The sequence below is a fragment of the Spermophilus citellus genome, assembly GCF_964194105.1.
Source record: "Spermophilus citellus genome assembly, chromosome: 7".
Classification (NCBI taxonomy): Eukaryota; Metazoa; Chordata; class Mammalia; order Rodentia; family Sciuridae; genus Spermophilus; species Spermophilus citellus.
The window spans coordinates 128,659,559-128,673,555 of NC_138188.1; the positions used below are offsets into that span (position 1 = coordinate 128,659,559).

The 13,997-nt window shown below is 33.6% G+C and overlaps 1 protein-coding gene across 4 annotated transcripts in view; it reads right to left on the bottom strand.

Annotated features, from left to right (window-relative positions):
- CADM2 (cell adhesion molecule 2) overlaps positions 1-13,997 on the bottom strand; it is a 1,032,141-nt gene that overhangs the window by 457,408 nt on the left and 560,736 nt on the right. The window lies entirely within an intron of this gene.

Here is a 13,997-nt window from a genome sequence, read left to right on the forward strand (position 1 = left end):
GCAATATAATTTTTAAATAAAACAAAGTAGACATTAGTTTGAACCAGGTTTTTGCCACATATATGCCATATATACATATACATATACACATACAGAGAAGAAAGACCTTCAGTTTTTGACGTGTCACTTGCTATTTGTGATCACTGCCATGTTAATCAACCCTGAGTCATAAATTTATTCTAATTATAGAAAATAAATATCACTTATATGGCAAGGCCCTGATAAAACTTAAGGAAGATGATATACAATTTCTGACACTTAATTCTTATTTTATGATATGGTAACTAGTAACTAGGATTATTTTATATGGAATCAGATGAAATTATTAAAGCAAGTTTGTAATCTATTTTATATAATTGTAATATCACTCCATTGAACTTGTTAATAATCCTGATCTGTTAAAATTCAAATAAGTTATAATCACCAAAGGGTATAATGATTTTGTTTGTGAAAAGAAAATCATTTTATTCTCACATTAACATTGTAACTCTCCCTCCTGCACTCAAGCCCCCACTCGTAGAGGCATGCATGCAAACCTGTATTTTCACCAGTCTTTATAACTATTGGACATTTCAAATTTTATTTTATTCTCTATATATCTGATCAATTTAATATAGAATTCAGAATCACATTTGCTGCTGGAATAACAAAAGCAAATTAGCTAATCTCCTGATTTTTAAAACATGTTTTAGTAATGTTAATATATGCCAAGGTGATAATTCTACATACACTGACTACTTTAAAACTTTCAAATTAACTTTTTAAAGTCATGACCTCATTGATTTCAACATTCCAGTATGTTGAATTAGATATAATTCTGCTTTACTTGAAGCACATATTATCCCTTGAGAAAATATTACAGATGCTGAGAACTAAGCATACCTTTTCTCTCATCATACAACTATTTTATTAAATAAAGACTCAAGAAACAATTCTTAGAAATGTAAAAAGTTATTTACATAATATTTTACATAACAAACTCCTTATGAGAAATGAGAATATTAAAATTTCAAAAGTACAGTCACAGCAAGAGGTAGGCAAGGCATGAAGATAAATCAAATCCTATTTTTTGCCATGCTGTGAAAAGACTGCTGGCTTTTAATCATCCTGATGTGCCATATGTAAATTCCATCAAAAAAGAAGTTTGGTAAATGTTATATTACAAAACCACAGGGAGCAAAGCTATTTATAAACATCAATTAAAATATATACTGGAGTCTAAACTCATTAATAATATTTTACTAATCTGGCAATACATATCTCTCATATTTACTAAATCTTTCCCCTATTTTTACATGCAAACAACAAATCCAAATTACCAAAGTCTGCCTGCACACTCTTAGTTTGCTCAAGGTCACTACAGAGTTTCTTAGGCAAAAAAAACTACAAAGGCTCCTTATTAAACAACCTGATTAGAAGAAAATGCAAGTCAGAACAATCTCAGAATGAGTGTCATGTGTAAAACCTGATGTCATCAATAAGAAATAAGAAGCATTATTGCTCAGATATGGAAAGGATAAATATCACTTTATTAGAAAAAAATGTTGCTTGGATCCAGATCAGAATGTGTTAAGTAAAAAGTTCAAAATCTTTGTCAACATGTCTCATGATGTTAAAAGTTTATACCCCAAAAGGGCAATCTTTAACATTAACAGCAATTAAAAAACAAAAACAATATTTAGGTACAAAGGCATTATCAAGCCAATTATCATGATTTATTATTCTTTTTATTGGTCTATTCAGTGTTCCATTTCAATTTCCCTTTCCTAATCTATCTCAGCTATGAGTTATAGTTTCTCGCATTTGAATCTTTTATTTTACTAATATTCTCTTCAAATTTTCTCACATTCACATACAATATCTCCAAATTAGTATTTCTCTCTTAAATCAGTTAATTTCTCAAGACATGAAATAACTTTGTTTCCTCTCTTCTGTTTCTTTCTTTCTAAATACCTTCCAGGCTCCTGATGGTCTCAGACTCCCCTACCCTTATAATACTTTCTCATGTGCTACAGTTTCCCATGGTGCCTTTGGGACTAACAAGACTCCCCAAGTTTTACTCTCTTTAATAAACCATCCTGTTATGCCACAAGGACCACATAAGGACGCGATTCCCATAGTCCTACAATATCCTCCTTCTCCTACACACAGCATCAGTATGTGATAGGCACCTGATCCTACAGGGTTACTCAGCTCCAGGGTTGTTTTTTCCACCTAACCATGCTAATTTCCCTTCAGTGGCTTCAGGAATAAATTTTCGCCTGCAGTGTCATGCTGTACACTTCCCCTTTTCCTAAAGCTGAGAGTCAGTGGACAGAAGGAACGGAAGCTGCTTTGAAAAGAGGAAATATGGCATCCTACCAGGAGACACGCAGCACCAAGTATCACAGGGGTAGACGACATAATTATCCTTATCATTCCCCATGACCAGAGGCAATGACAAGAGGAAACAAACTTCTTCAAAGGGGATGGCATCATGTTAGATACAAGGAGTTGCCACAAAAGTAATGTTTTATTTATAGTACACCTCAGCACTACAAACAGATATTGCCTAATTCACAAACCATCGCAAAGCAAACAGAAAGTGAAATCAACATTCCCAGGTGTTTATTTTAGTTGGACAATTTTATTATAAAGAGTTCATTATTTAGGGGCCATGAAGGGATTGATAGCAGAGAGTTCCAAATCTCCAACGTATTCAGTATTCATATGTGCATAAAGTAAATCCTGTCATTTCTGTCTTCTGATTAGGAGAAATTTAATGCTTCAATTCTTGGTAATGTTTGTTGTTTTGTTATAACTGGTATGTAGATTGAATGGCAGGTGACATTTCATAAGATTTAAATAAGGTAAGAAATTAATCAAATTAACATAATGCTTTTCTAAAGTATAATGAGTCATTTGCATATAAAGTACAATAGAGTCTGTAAATACAAAATGAACTTCAAATTACTGAGGAACATCGTGAACTGCATTTGTTACATTTTATGAACAGACAAGAAGAAAAAGCCTGTAAATATTCCCAACTCTAAACTGATTTATGATAACTTTTGTGGCTGTAATGTCAGGCTTAGCCCTTGTAATACTCAGCAATCCCAGACATCTAAAGAATTTATGCCTCCATTTTTGACATCAACAAAAAAAGTAGACAATCATTGCAACCATTTTCCTATCTGAATCAGAAAAGACACTTAAGGCATTCATACTTCAAGGAGACCCCAAGATAGAATTTGAAACAAATTTGCTCAGAACATAAGTAGAGTAAAAATTAAAATAATGGGGAACAAATATTAAGAGCTAAACAAATATTAATAGCTCTAAAAATGCACTTTAGACAATAGTCTAGATCTGGTGTCAGCAGCTATTGTTTGGAAAGGATCAGAGAGTAAATAATTTAGGCTTTGTGGTAGATACTGTTATCGCTTACAAATACTGAACTTTACCTTTATAGAGCAAAGCAGACATAGATAATATTGCAACAAAAGGACATGACTATGTTGCAATAAATCTGTATTCACAACACTCAGTTGGATGGATTTGAGCAGTGGGCCACAGTCTAACATCCAGTTTAAAATAGTGCTGTCTTACAGAATTGTCTTTAATGATAAAAATAGTCTATACTTACTTTTGGCCATAGAGGACAGACAATATGGCAGACATGACAGAAAATGAATTTTCAGTAAATTATATTTAAACTATATTAAATTGAACTTTAAATAGTCATATGTGGTTATTAGCAATCCTATTGAACAGTGCAGGTGTAGAAGTTTCTATAAGATAGTGACAAATAATAGCAAGAGTTATGGAAAACCTCAACATTCCAAAGACTGGATTTCATTAAGGAAACCAGACATCACAAATTTCAGCAAATACTATTTAAACAGAATAAATGCAGTAGAGTCCTATGTGGATAGTGCACTTTTTCCTAAAGAATACAAAAAGGAAAATATCAACATATGTTACACATCTGAGTAAATATGGAGAGTTCATATTTGCTAGGATTGAACAGCAATATGGCATTTTGCATCTTAGCTTCTTTGACAGTGGCATTTTAAAAAATGATAGGCTTAGAATATTTTACAATAGCCATAATATATTTGAAAAGATACTCCCAGCCTATGTGTAGAAATATTTCTGCTTGTTCTGGAATTTAAGTATTTATTCCAAATTAAATAAAAAGCATTGACCAGAATTTAAACTAACTTCTGGCATCCAGATGGCCTCCATGGTGTTTGACTTCTGATCTGGCTAAAGATCAAACTCACCTTCTGCTTCTTGTTCTGTCTCTAAGCTAGCCCTTTATTACATCAAATGACCCTCCACTGTAAAAATTCCTTAATGCACTATTCCTCCTGTTTCTGTCTGTATTTACAGGGTTTACAACTTTCAGGAGAAAAAGTGCTTGTAAAAATTACCATAACTCTTCATTAGAGAAGTGATCTGAGGTCTTGACTCATGCCACTGGCCATCTGAGTTAAGTTTGTGCAAGCCAAATTTTCATTTATGTCCTGACTGTGATGGAACCTCAAAATACCTGTGTTCTGCTGGAATCATATTTTTCCAGAAATATTATTAAAATTAGCTTTCAGTTATGTGTCAATATAGAAGTTTTATGTAAGTATACATCTCTCATATAAATTATCAGTCTCAATTATGTGCTAAAGATTTCTGCATCAGAAATGACTACATCTATCCTCTGACATCACAGTACTGGATATATATGATTTGTTCCTAAAAGAAATTTCATAGATCAAGTTGCCTGGGTGACTTTTTTCGGGATACAGTCAATGTGCCAACAATCAGCTTTAGAGAGATGCTTTTAAGGATGCAACATTGCTCAAAGAGACAAAGAAGTCCAGCTTCTCTTGCCATCAAATATTGATGCTTCCATATTTAAGATCATGAAACAGTCTTTACATAGGTACAGATTTATGAATGTAGGAAATTGGAGAGGAGTAGGGAGAGCTAGCTAGCTATTGTTCACAAATAGTGACTTATTCTTCTAGGGTATTTAAAGATATTTAAAATGCAAAATAGTCTGTGAAATGCACTTAACAATTTAAAAACAGAACAAAAGATGAAAATTTTGCTCCAGGGGACAGGGATGGCACACATGTGCTTATGAAGATAGTGCTTTGCTCAATCTCATAAATTTCAAGACAACTTTGCATTATCTGAGTCTGAGCAAGGAAAATGCTGCCTGAAGTTTCTTCAGTAGTCACATCAAAACATTGCCTACATCCCTATTTTTATTCTTGTCACTTATAAAATATTAAAATATAATCATGCACCATTTAAAAACTAGTGAAATGACAATAATTACAAGCAATTGAAAGATTGATTTATGTGGAGAACAATTATTTTGATTCATTATATATATATTTTTCTGATTTTCTACTATTATTTTCTTTCCTTATAGTTCACAGAAAAATTTTGGGATTTGAAGAGAAAAATAATCACTTTTTAATGAAGCTTGGGGATTTTCCTAGATACCTTTAGAGTTGGATATAAGATCTTACTTTTGTTTGTTTGTTTTGGTACTGAGGATTGAACTCAGGGGTGCTTTACCACTGAGCCACATCTGCAGCTTCCCCTCTTATTTTTTTGAGAAAGGGTCTTGCTAAGTTGCTTATGGCCTTGCTAAATTGCTGAGGCTGGCCTCAAACTTGCAGTCCTCCTGCCTTAACCTCCAAATTTCTTGAAATTGCAGGCGTGTACCACCAGGCTTGACTGTATATAATATTTTGAGATCAGGAGACAAGAAAACAGAGATAGGGACAGCCAGACAGTTTGCAAATAAGCACAGCAGGAAGAGTGCTAAGCCTACTCTCTTAACTGCTAACAGAGTTATTTAAAGTAAAATTATCCTCCCTGAGTAAAATCAGATGCTAATATACATTGTTTTACAACCTCTTAAATTCCTTTGTTTACCCCTTTACAGTCACTCTTCTAGGGTTAATCATCTTGAGATCACAAAATCTCCTCTCTCCAAATAGTTTATCAGAGTTCAGGCTGCCAAAAAGAAGCTGCAGCTTTAGACAGAATTGACTACCATAACAACCCAAAGTAGCCTCATTGTGTCTTCTGGGTCTCATCTTCAGAGGTGAGTGAAAACTATTATAATCATTCTATAATTTACTGAAATCAAGAAATTAACAATGCATGTGGTCATGAGCTTGTAAGGGGGAAAAAAGAAAAAAAGAATCAAAATAATGATCAATCAGAAGAAAATGAAGATCTGCTCTTAAAAGGCAATTATGATTTTAGTGGAAGGATGTCCATTGAATAAAATTTAAATGTAAAAAAAAATAGTGCTAAGTTGTGAATGGAAAGAGAAGATAAACAACGCATACTGAGGCAGAGGATTTAGTGTCTTTAGTTTTCAAAATGTTCTGATGAAGGGCTAATGTTTATACTTATGTTCTGAACCAGAAATCTGAGTTTCAAGAATATTAAGGAACCCTCCTGTGGTCATATAATGCAGTCAATTCATTTTGTTGTTTACTAAAAAATACCAGTTTGATTCTGAAACACAATTTTAATTGCTGAGAATGTATTTTCTTTTTTACTCATTTATTAATCGTGATTTATTAGGTGACTTCTGTGTCATAATCTGCCATATGTTAAGAATGTGACAGCAAACAAGACATGGTCCCTGCCAGAAAAAAAAAAAAAAAGAACAATCATTACACAATCATTAAAATGAAATTAAATGTGTGATTACATATTTTGATAACTGCTATGAAAAGAAAGAGAGTTAACAGAAAGAATAGAGAAAGGACTAATTTATAAGATATTGAAATTCAGAGAGAGCATCTCTAGGATGTAACACCCTGAGCAGGAAGCAGATGACGAATTGACTAGGAGGAAAGTAGATCTAGGTGTCACAGGTAGAAGGGACAGCACATGCATGAGGCCCTGGGACGGGAAATGTCCTACAAGCATTGATGGACAGGGTTTCACAGGCGGAGAGACTCTGGATGGGGCTTCAATGCCAGCAGCAGGTCAAGGGGGAACAAGGTGCAAAACACATTCAGAGCTGTGTGCCTGGATATTGATCCAGGTCATCTAATCCACGTCCAGTGTCCTTCCCATCAGACCTCACTGCTCCACAGCAGTAAGCATGTATGCTTTTCTCAATCTGCCTCCATCATTCCTGGCAGCTTAAAGAATGTCACATAGATTAAAAAAAAAAAAAAAAAGCTGGGATTTGAATGCAAAACGCTTACTCCGGGTTCTAAGCCTGTAACTACGAAGCTATGAAAGAAAAGAAAAAAAAATATATATGTGCATGGTAGTGAAGGATATGCTGATGTTTCTCTACTGTTACTCTAGAACTAAGCTACTCTAGGATATTCTCAGAAACACACACACACACACACAGGCATACTGCTGTGTGGCACTTAGGGCAACTGTGAAAATTGCCATAGGAAGGTGAGAGAAGTGAATCCTGAGGAGATAGGCCTAAGAAAGTAACAAGGCTGACTCCTCCAGAGGTTGGTCAGGGGAACAATGTGCAAACCTAAAAGATGAAACAGAGATGGGCTTCTGTGCGTGAGGCTGTATAAAAAGTGGCCTGTGTATCTAAGTGCAGAGAGAAGACAGAATCAGAATGAAAAATCCAGTCTTGAAGATCATATGAGACACCACGGACTGTTAAAACATTTTTACCAAAGAGTATGTGACAGAAAGGGAGATCAACTCAGAACAGACTAAAAGAAAAGGTCACACTGAAAAAGCATAAAATGCTACTATTTGGGAGGGGAAAATGTAATACTCACTATAATGATTCCAAGTGTTGCTAATGTAAGACATTTTAAAATACTACCATGAAATAGTAACACGTGATTTTAAGAGTGGTTATGACAATTGCCATGTCTCTGAAATGCTGGTTTTCTTTTTTTTTACATTGACCTTTGTAGCACACATGACAGAAATGTATATTATGTCATAGAAAATAACCAAAAACATACTGAATCATAAACTAAAAGAGTGATCACTATTTCGTCATGCATGTACATTTTCATATTCCTTTCAGTTTTGATTAAGAGTCTTTTGAGAGTGCTATAGCCAAAAATATTATCTTAGGGAAACAGTAATAATTTATCAAATAAATTTTAGGTATAACATTTATTCCACTTCCTCAGAAAAGTATTTTGCATGTATATTATGCTGCAGAGTTTATAGATATAAACTATGTTTCAGAGATTTGTATCTATTTGGTGCATGAAATAACATATGTCAATATAGAGGATTTCAAAGTCCTGAGAGTAGATCTGTATCTCTAAAAGTAACAGATTCACAAAAATTATTTTATGAAATGAAGGCTTAATTATTATAGAAACAAGCCAAAACTGCACAAAAGCACTTGCTGTACACATATGAGGTCTCCAGAACCAAGGAAGGGAGGGGGAAGTGGGAGAGGGTAAGAGGAGAAATGGAAATGGGCTCAAATCTTAAAAAAAAAATCTTGCTCATTCTGTAAATCTATTAACTATTTTATGGAGATTCGGTTTCTTTAAGTACAAATTGGGGATAGTTTTGAGAATGTAGAATATAATACATGCTGAAGTTTTATACATATTGGGCATTCTGGTGTATGTAAGTTGATATAGAATCAAACAGGTTTTACTGAAGAATAAAACAAAACATTTTAGAGCATCTAGTGTGAGCCACTAAGTGTACTTTGATAATCTGGTCTCTGATATAATCGTGGAAACGAAGTTGGAATTATGAATCCAGTTTTCTGATGAAGAAAATGAGTTATTAAATAGAACCAAATGTTTTTGGTTCAGAGTGACAGAGCCGTGTGCCTGGATATTGATCCAGGTCGTCTATTCCAAGTCCAGTGTCCTTCCCATCCGAGCTTACTGCACCTTAGCAGTAAGCATTTTTTCTTGTTTTCTTTTTTAAAACTTTCGTTTGTTGTTTTTAGTTACACATGACAGTAGACTGTATTTTGGCATATTAATACAAACATGAAGTATATCTTATTCTAATTAGGATCCCAGTCTTGTGGATGTACATGCTGGTGAGATTCACAATGGTGTATTCATATACGCACATAGAAAAATCACGTTAAATTTATTCTACTAATTTTCCTATTCCTGTCACCCCACCCTTCCCTTCATTCCCTGTTGTCTAATCCACTGAACTTCTATTCTTCCTCTCCTACCCCAGCCAGTTGTGTGTTAGCATCTGCACATCAGAGAGAACATTCGACCTTTGGGTTTTTGGGGATTGACTTATTTCATTTAGTGTGATAGTCTCCAGATCCATCCATTTACCAGCAAATGTCCTAAAGTCATTCTTTTTTTATTGAGTGATATTCCATTGTGTATATCTGACAGATTTTCTTTATCCATTCATCTGTTGAAGGGCACTTAGGTTGGTTTCATAGATTATCTATTATGAATTGTGCTGCTGTAAATATTGATGTGGCTGTGTCACTATAGTATGCTGATCTTGACTCCCTCCATCATTCTTAGCACAAGGAAGTATGGGATTTGAGGAGGTAAACAACTTGTGGGGGTTGGGAGTAGTGAGTTCCAAATTGCTGCTAGAGTACCTACAAAGAATCACTACTTACATAACAAACTACTCTACCCCTTATTTATTTTAGGAACCAAAATGTAAAAAAGCAACCAGATTTACCTTTCTACAGAAACACATAGAATACATGAAATGACAGTTTACAAAACCTCATTAGGGAATAAAGGGAATAAGCCCTGAAAGATAGAAGACTAATGAGGTCAGCCCTAAAATACTCCAATTTACTGTATTGAGAGAATTTCCAAGTTCCACTGCAGGGATAGGAAACTTAGGAGAGGCCTGGCTGAATCCCAAGGTCGTTATAGTTCTCAAACAGAATGCCCGACAGGAGAGATAATTGAGTTTCTGAACAAAAATGATATCTAGTATGGGCTTTATAAATATGTAAAGGTATGGCAGTAATAGCTCAAAAGAGAAAGAGAGGAGGAATAGAGGTATGCACTTAAAACATTCTTTTTCTCTATGTGAAATGCTATAAGAGTGCTTGAAAGTACAGTGTGGTGAATTAAAGATATAACTATAAACCCCATCATGATTACTGCAATATGTAAAAAGAAAATAGAGAAAAAAAAGATTTATAAAAGTATTCTCCCAAAAATCAGAAAGAAGGAAAATAGGAACAAAGAACAAATTAAGTTAATAGAAAACAAGTAAGAAAATTATAAACTTAACCAAATCAATAATCACATTAAAAAGGAATGATTGGGGCTGGGGTTATGGCTCAGCGGTAGAACACATGCACATGCAAGGTCCTGGGTTCGATCCTCAGCACCACATAAAAATAAATAAATAAAAGTTATTGTGTATAACTACAAAAAATATTTTAAAAAGGAATGATTAACAGCCAAAGACTGATCCCAAATTAATAGGCAAAGATTATTTAGATAAAAAACAAGACCTTACTCTGTGCTGCCTACAAGGCAAATATAACATATTGAGAGTAAAAGGGTAAAATCAGACACACATGCTAATACTAATAAAAGAAAGCTGAAAATGGCCACAGTCTAGAGAATCTAACAAGATAAAACTCAAACTCAGCATGGTATCCTAGATGGGTGCTCCAACAGAAAAATGGCATTAAGTTAAACTAAAATCTGAATAAATATAGATTTCAGTCAATAATATCCTTAGTATTGGCTTCTTAATTGTCAGAGGAGTATCATCTAATAGTAAATGTAAAAGATAAAGTGGGGTACATGAAGATTCTCCATATTTTCTCTGCATTTTTTCCATAAATCAAAATGTAAAATCTTATTTTAAAAATTGACTAAAATAAGCTTGATATCACTATATTAATATGAAGCAAATAGTTTTCAGAACAATGAGTATCACCAGGAATCAAGAATAAAATTTCTTAATGATGAAGTGATCAGTTCATCAGGAAAACAAAAATCCTCAATATTTATACATGTAAGTACATTAAACACACGAATCAAAAAATTATATGTAAAGAAAGATAAACAAATCTTTAATCATAGTCTTGAGTTTCAAACCCATTTGTGAGTAAATGACTGAATCAATTGATATAAGAAAGGATATATATAGTAGATGTGAACAAATTTATCAAACAAATTAGTCCAATAGATATTTTTTGGAACTTTCTACACAGCAACAAATTTCACATTCTTGTCAAGTACTCACAAAGCATTTAACAAGATGGGTTACATATTTAACCATACTGGTTTTAAATAACTTAAAAAGTTTCAACTTATACAAAGTTTAGTCTTTGAACAAGGAGTTAAATTAGGAATCAATATTAAAAATTTTTATTGAAAATACCCAAGTACTAGAAAACCAAATACACATCTAAATAACTGATTGTAAAATGAAAACAATATATCAAAATTTGCAGGATGTTACTAAACAATTTAGGGGGGGCAATTTATGCTTCTTGTGCCAATATTAGAAATCAAGAAATTCTAAAATCAGTGAAGTAAGATCTCATATTAAGAAAACAGAAAAAAAAGAAAAATATTATGAATAGGGCAAAGGAAATAATAAACATTAAAGTAGAAATTAATAAATAAAAAGCAGGAAAGTATTCAAAAACATTAATGAAACAAAAAAATGTACCATTTTGAGAAAGACCGTCAATTAGATCAAACTCTAGTCAATTTATTTTTGTTGTGGTCACCAAAATAAGCAGTTTGATTTCAGGTATAGTTTCTTGTGGGTGATCATCCCAGGTATAATTCCTGAATGTGTATCTACATCTTGGCCTTCAGAAATTAATATCCTCCTCAAATTATATCTGACCTCAAATAATGAGCAGTATAATAAACTGTATATATTGATTTGACTGAACAATACAATAAATAATCTGTTTAATTTTCTCATTTGGCTAGAATATACATATGCATCACTGCTCATTTTCTGTTTATCTACAAATGATCAACAAACCCTTATTTTACCTATGTATTCCATTTTCCCTCTATGCTCATACTTTTCCCCACAATAGACCTTATACTCTCCTTTTCTCAAACACTTCCCCTTTGGCAAAAGAGGAGGCATAAAATCAGTTTTTTCTTTTGCTGTTTGTTTTTTGATTTGTTGTTTGTTTTTTTCCTTCAGTGCCAGTGTTCAAACCCAGGAAATTACACATGCTAGATAAGTACTGTACCACTGAGCTGTAACCCCAGAAATGCAGTTTTCTATAGAGTGGCTGAGACTCACTTTTATTGATATATTATTTCCCTAGCCAAGGATGGTTGCAAATGATGCTATAGGAAATTTTCAGATAAGCAAGATTTGCACATATACATTGGGAAAAGTGTCCTTTCTCCTTGCATGGAAATGTGTGTGTATGTGGAGAAATAAACATTTCCCATTTCCATTTTATTAACTGCTTTAGGCATTAATCCCTTTACTATAGCTTTATATTTTAAACTTTAAATTACCCTGAGCTAGGTTTGTTTATTAACACCATTTTACCAGTAAGAAAAGAGACACAACTCATGTAATATATTCTAGCTCAGGAACAGATGATGGATTTTGGAATCATATCCAGACACATCTAAGTCAAATTTACTCTACAATGTTCTGTCTCTCTATAATTGGATTTGAAATCAAAATATATCCTCATTCATTACATGATGGAGGCATTCTATTTTTAAGACTCTGTGCTTCAAGTGTAAGAAAGAAATCATGATGTCTGAGAATTAGTCTTTACCCTCATGCTGCTCTCAAGTACTCAAATAGTTTACATCTTGTAGGGAATATATGCATGGAAGTGAAGATTTAATGAAGTAAATGTGTGAAAATCTGGTTACAACATGTGCTTATTTATTGTTGTTCTCTTAGTTTTTGTTGCTTTTCTGATACAAGTAGACTACAGTTCATACAGTCCCAATTCATGGTAGCATCTGGGTTTGTAGCACCTTATACTGATTCTTTGGTTTCTTATACTAAGTACCCAGGATGTATGGCCTTATCTGTGTCCCCTTTCCCTCCTTTTTCTCTTTCTCCAAATAAACCTGATGTTTTATTTCCAGATAGTATCACCTCTGAGGCTCTGTCAATCGCTAAAACAAATTCCTTGGATTTGAATTTCTTGCCCCTTGCCCCTTCCTACTTTAGACTTCAGGACACAATAACCATCCTTGCTCATTGTTCCTCCCTTAGCAGCAAATTCACACATTTTACGATTTTTTTTTTGTTAAAACAATAGAAAGTAACAATATGGCATCTAGTGACAGGTAATATATTTGGTTTATAAACTTGTTTCTCCGGAACTACCTTACCCAGACTTATTTAGAATCATAACAATTACAGTAAATTGCCATATAGAGATTTTAGATGTTACTATTTGCTAGACCACATTTTGGCTTCAACATTAAGTTTTTGAAAATTATCCCATGGAATTGCCTCTATAGTATAAAGGAGTGGCTATAATCATTTATCTTGCACCTGCTTTGTGACATGGACTTTATGAAGAACTCCTACAAATGTTACTCAATCAACTGGCTTCAAATATACTACTCACTCTCAGAAAATGAATAATTTTAAAATATTTTCAGATATTATCAAATTATTGTTATGTATTTCACTATTTAATTAAGCAAGGTGAGAGACAAGGAACTAAAGTGGAGAGAAACAGGCAAAGAGAACATAATAAACATAAATATATACGCCTGTCACATAACACAAAGCAAAACCTGGCTGAATGAGAAGTGAAGGGAGAAGAGATTAATAGAACAAAAGAAGCTACAAAAAAATGAAAAAAAAAGAAATATTGTCCTGAACTAAGGTGGGTTATTTCTGAATCTCATATAAACACTTATCAGAGCAGCCTGAAAATCATGGAGCAGCATGAAGAGGGGCTTTCTTCACTTCTGGACTCACATTTCTGAGGGAAGGCTTGGATGCCCATCAGGAAGAATAGCTCAGCCCCACATTCATTTTCAGGTCAAGAGTGTCACCACACAGGAATATGGAAAAGACAGGAA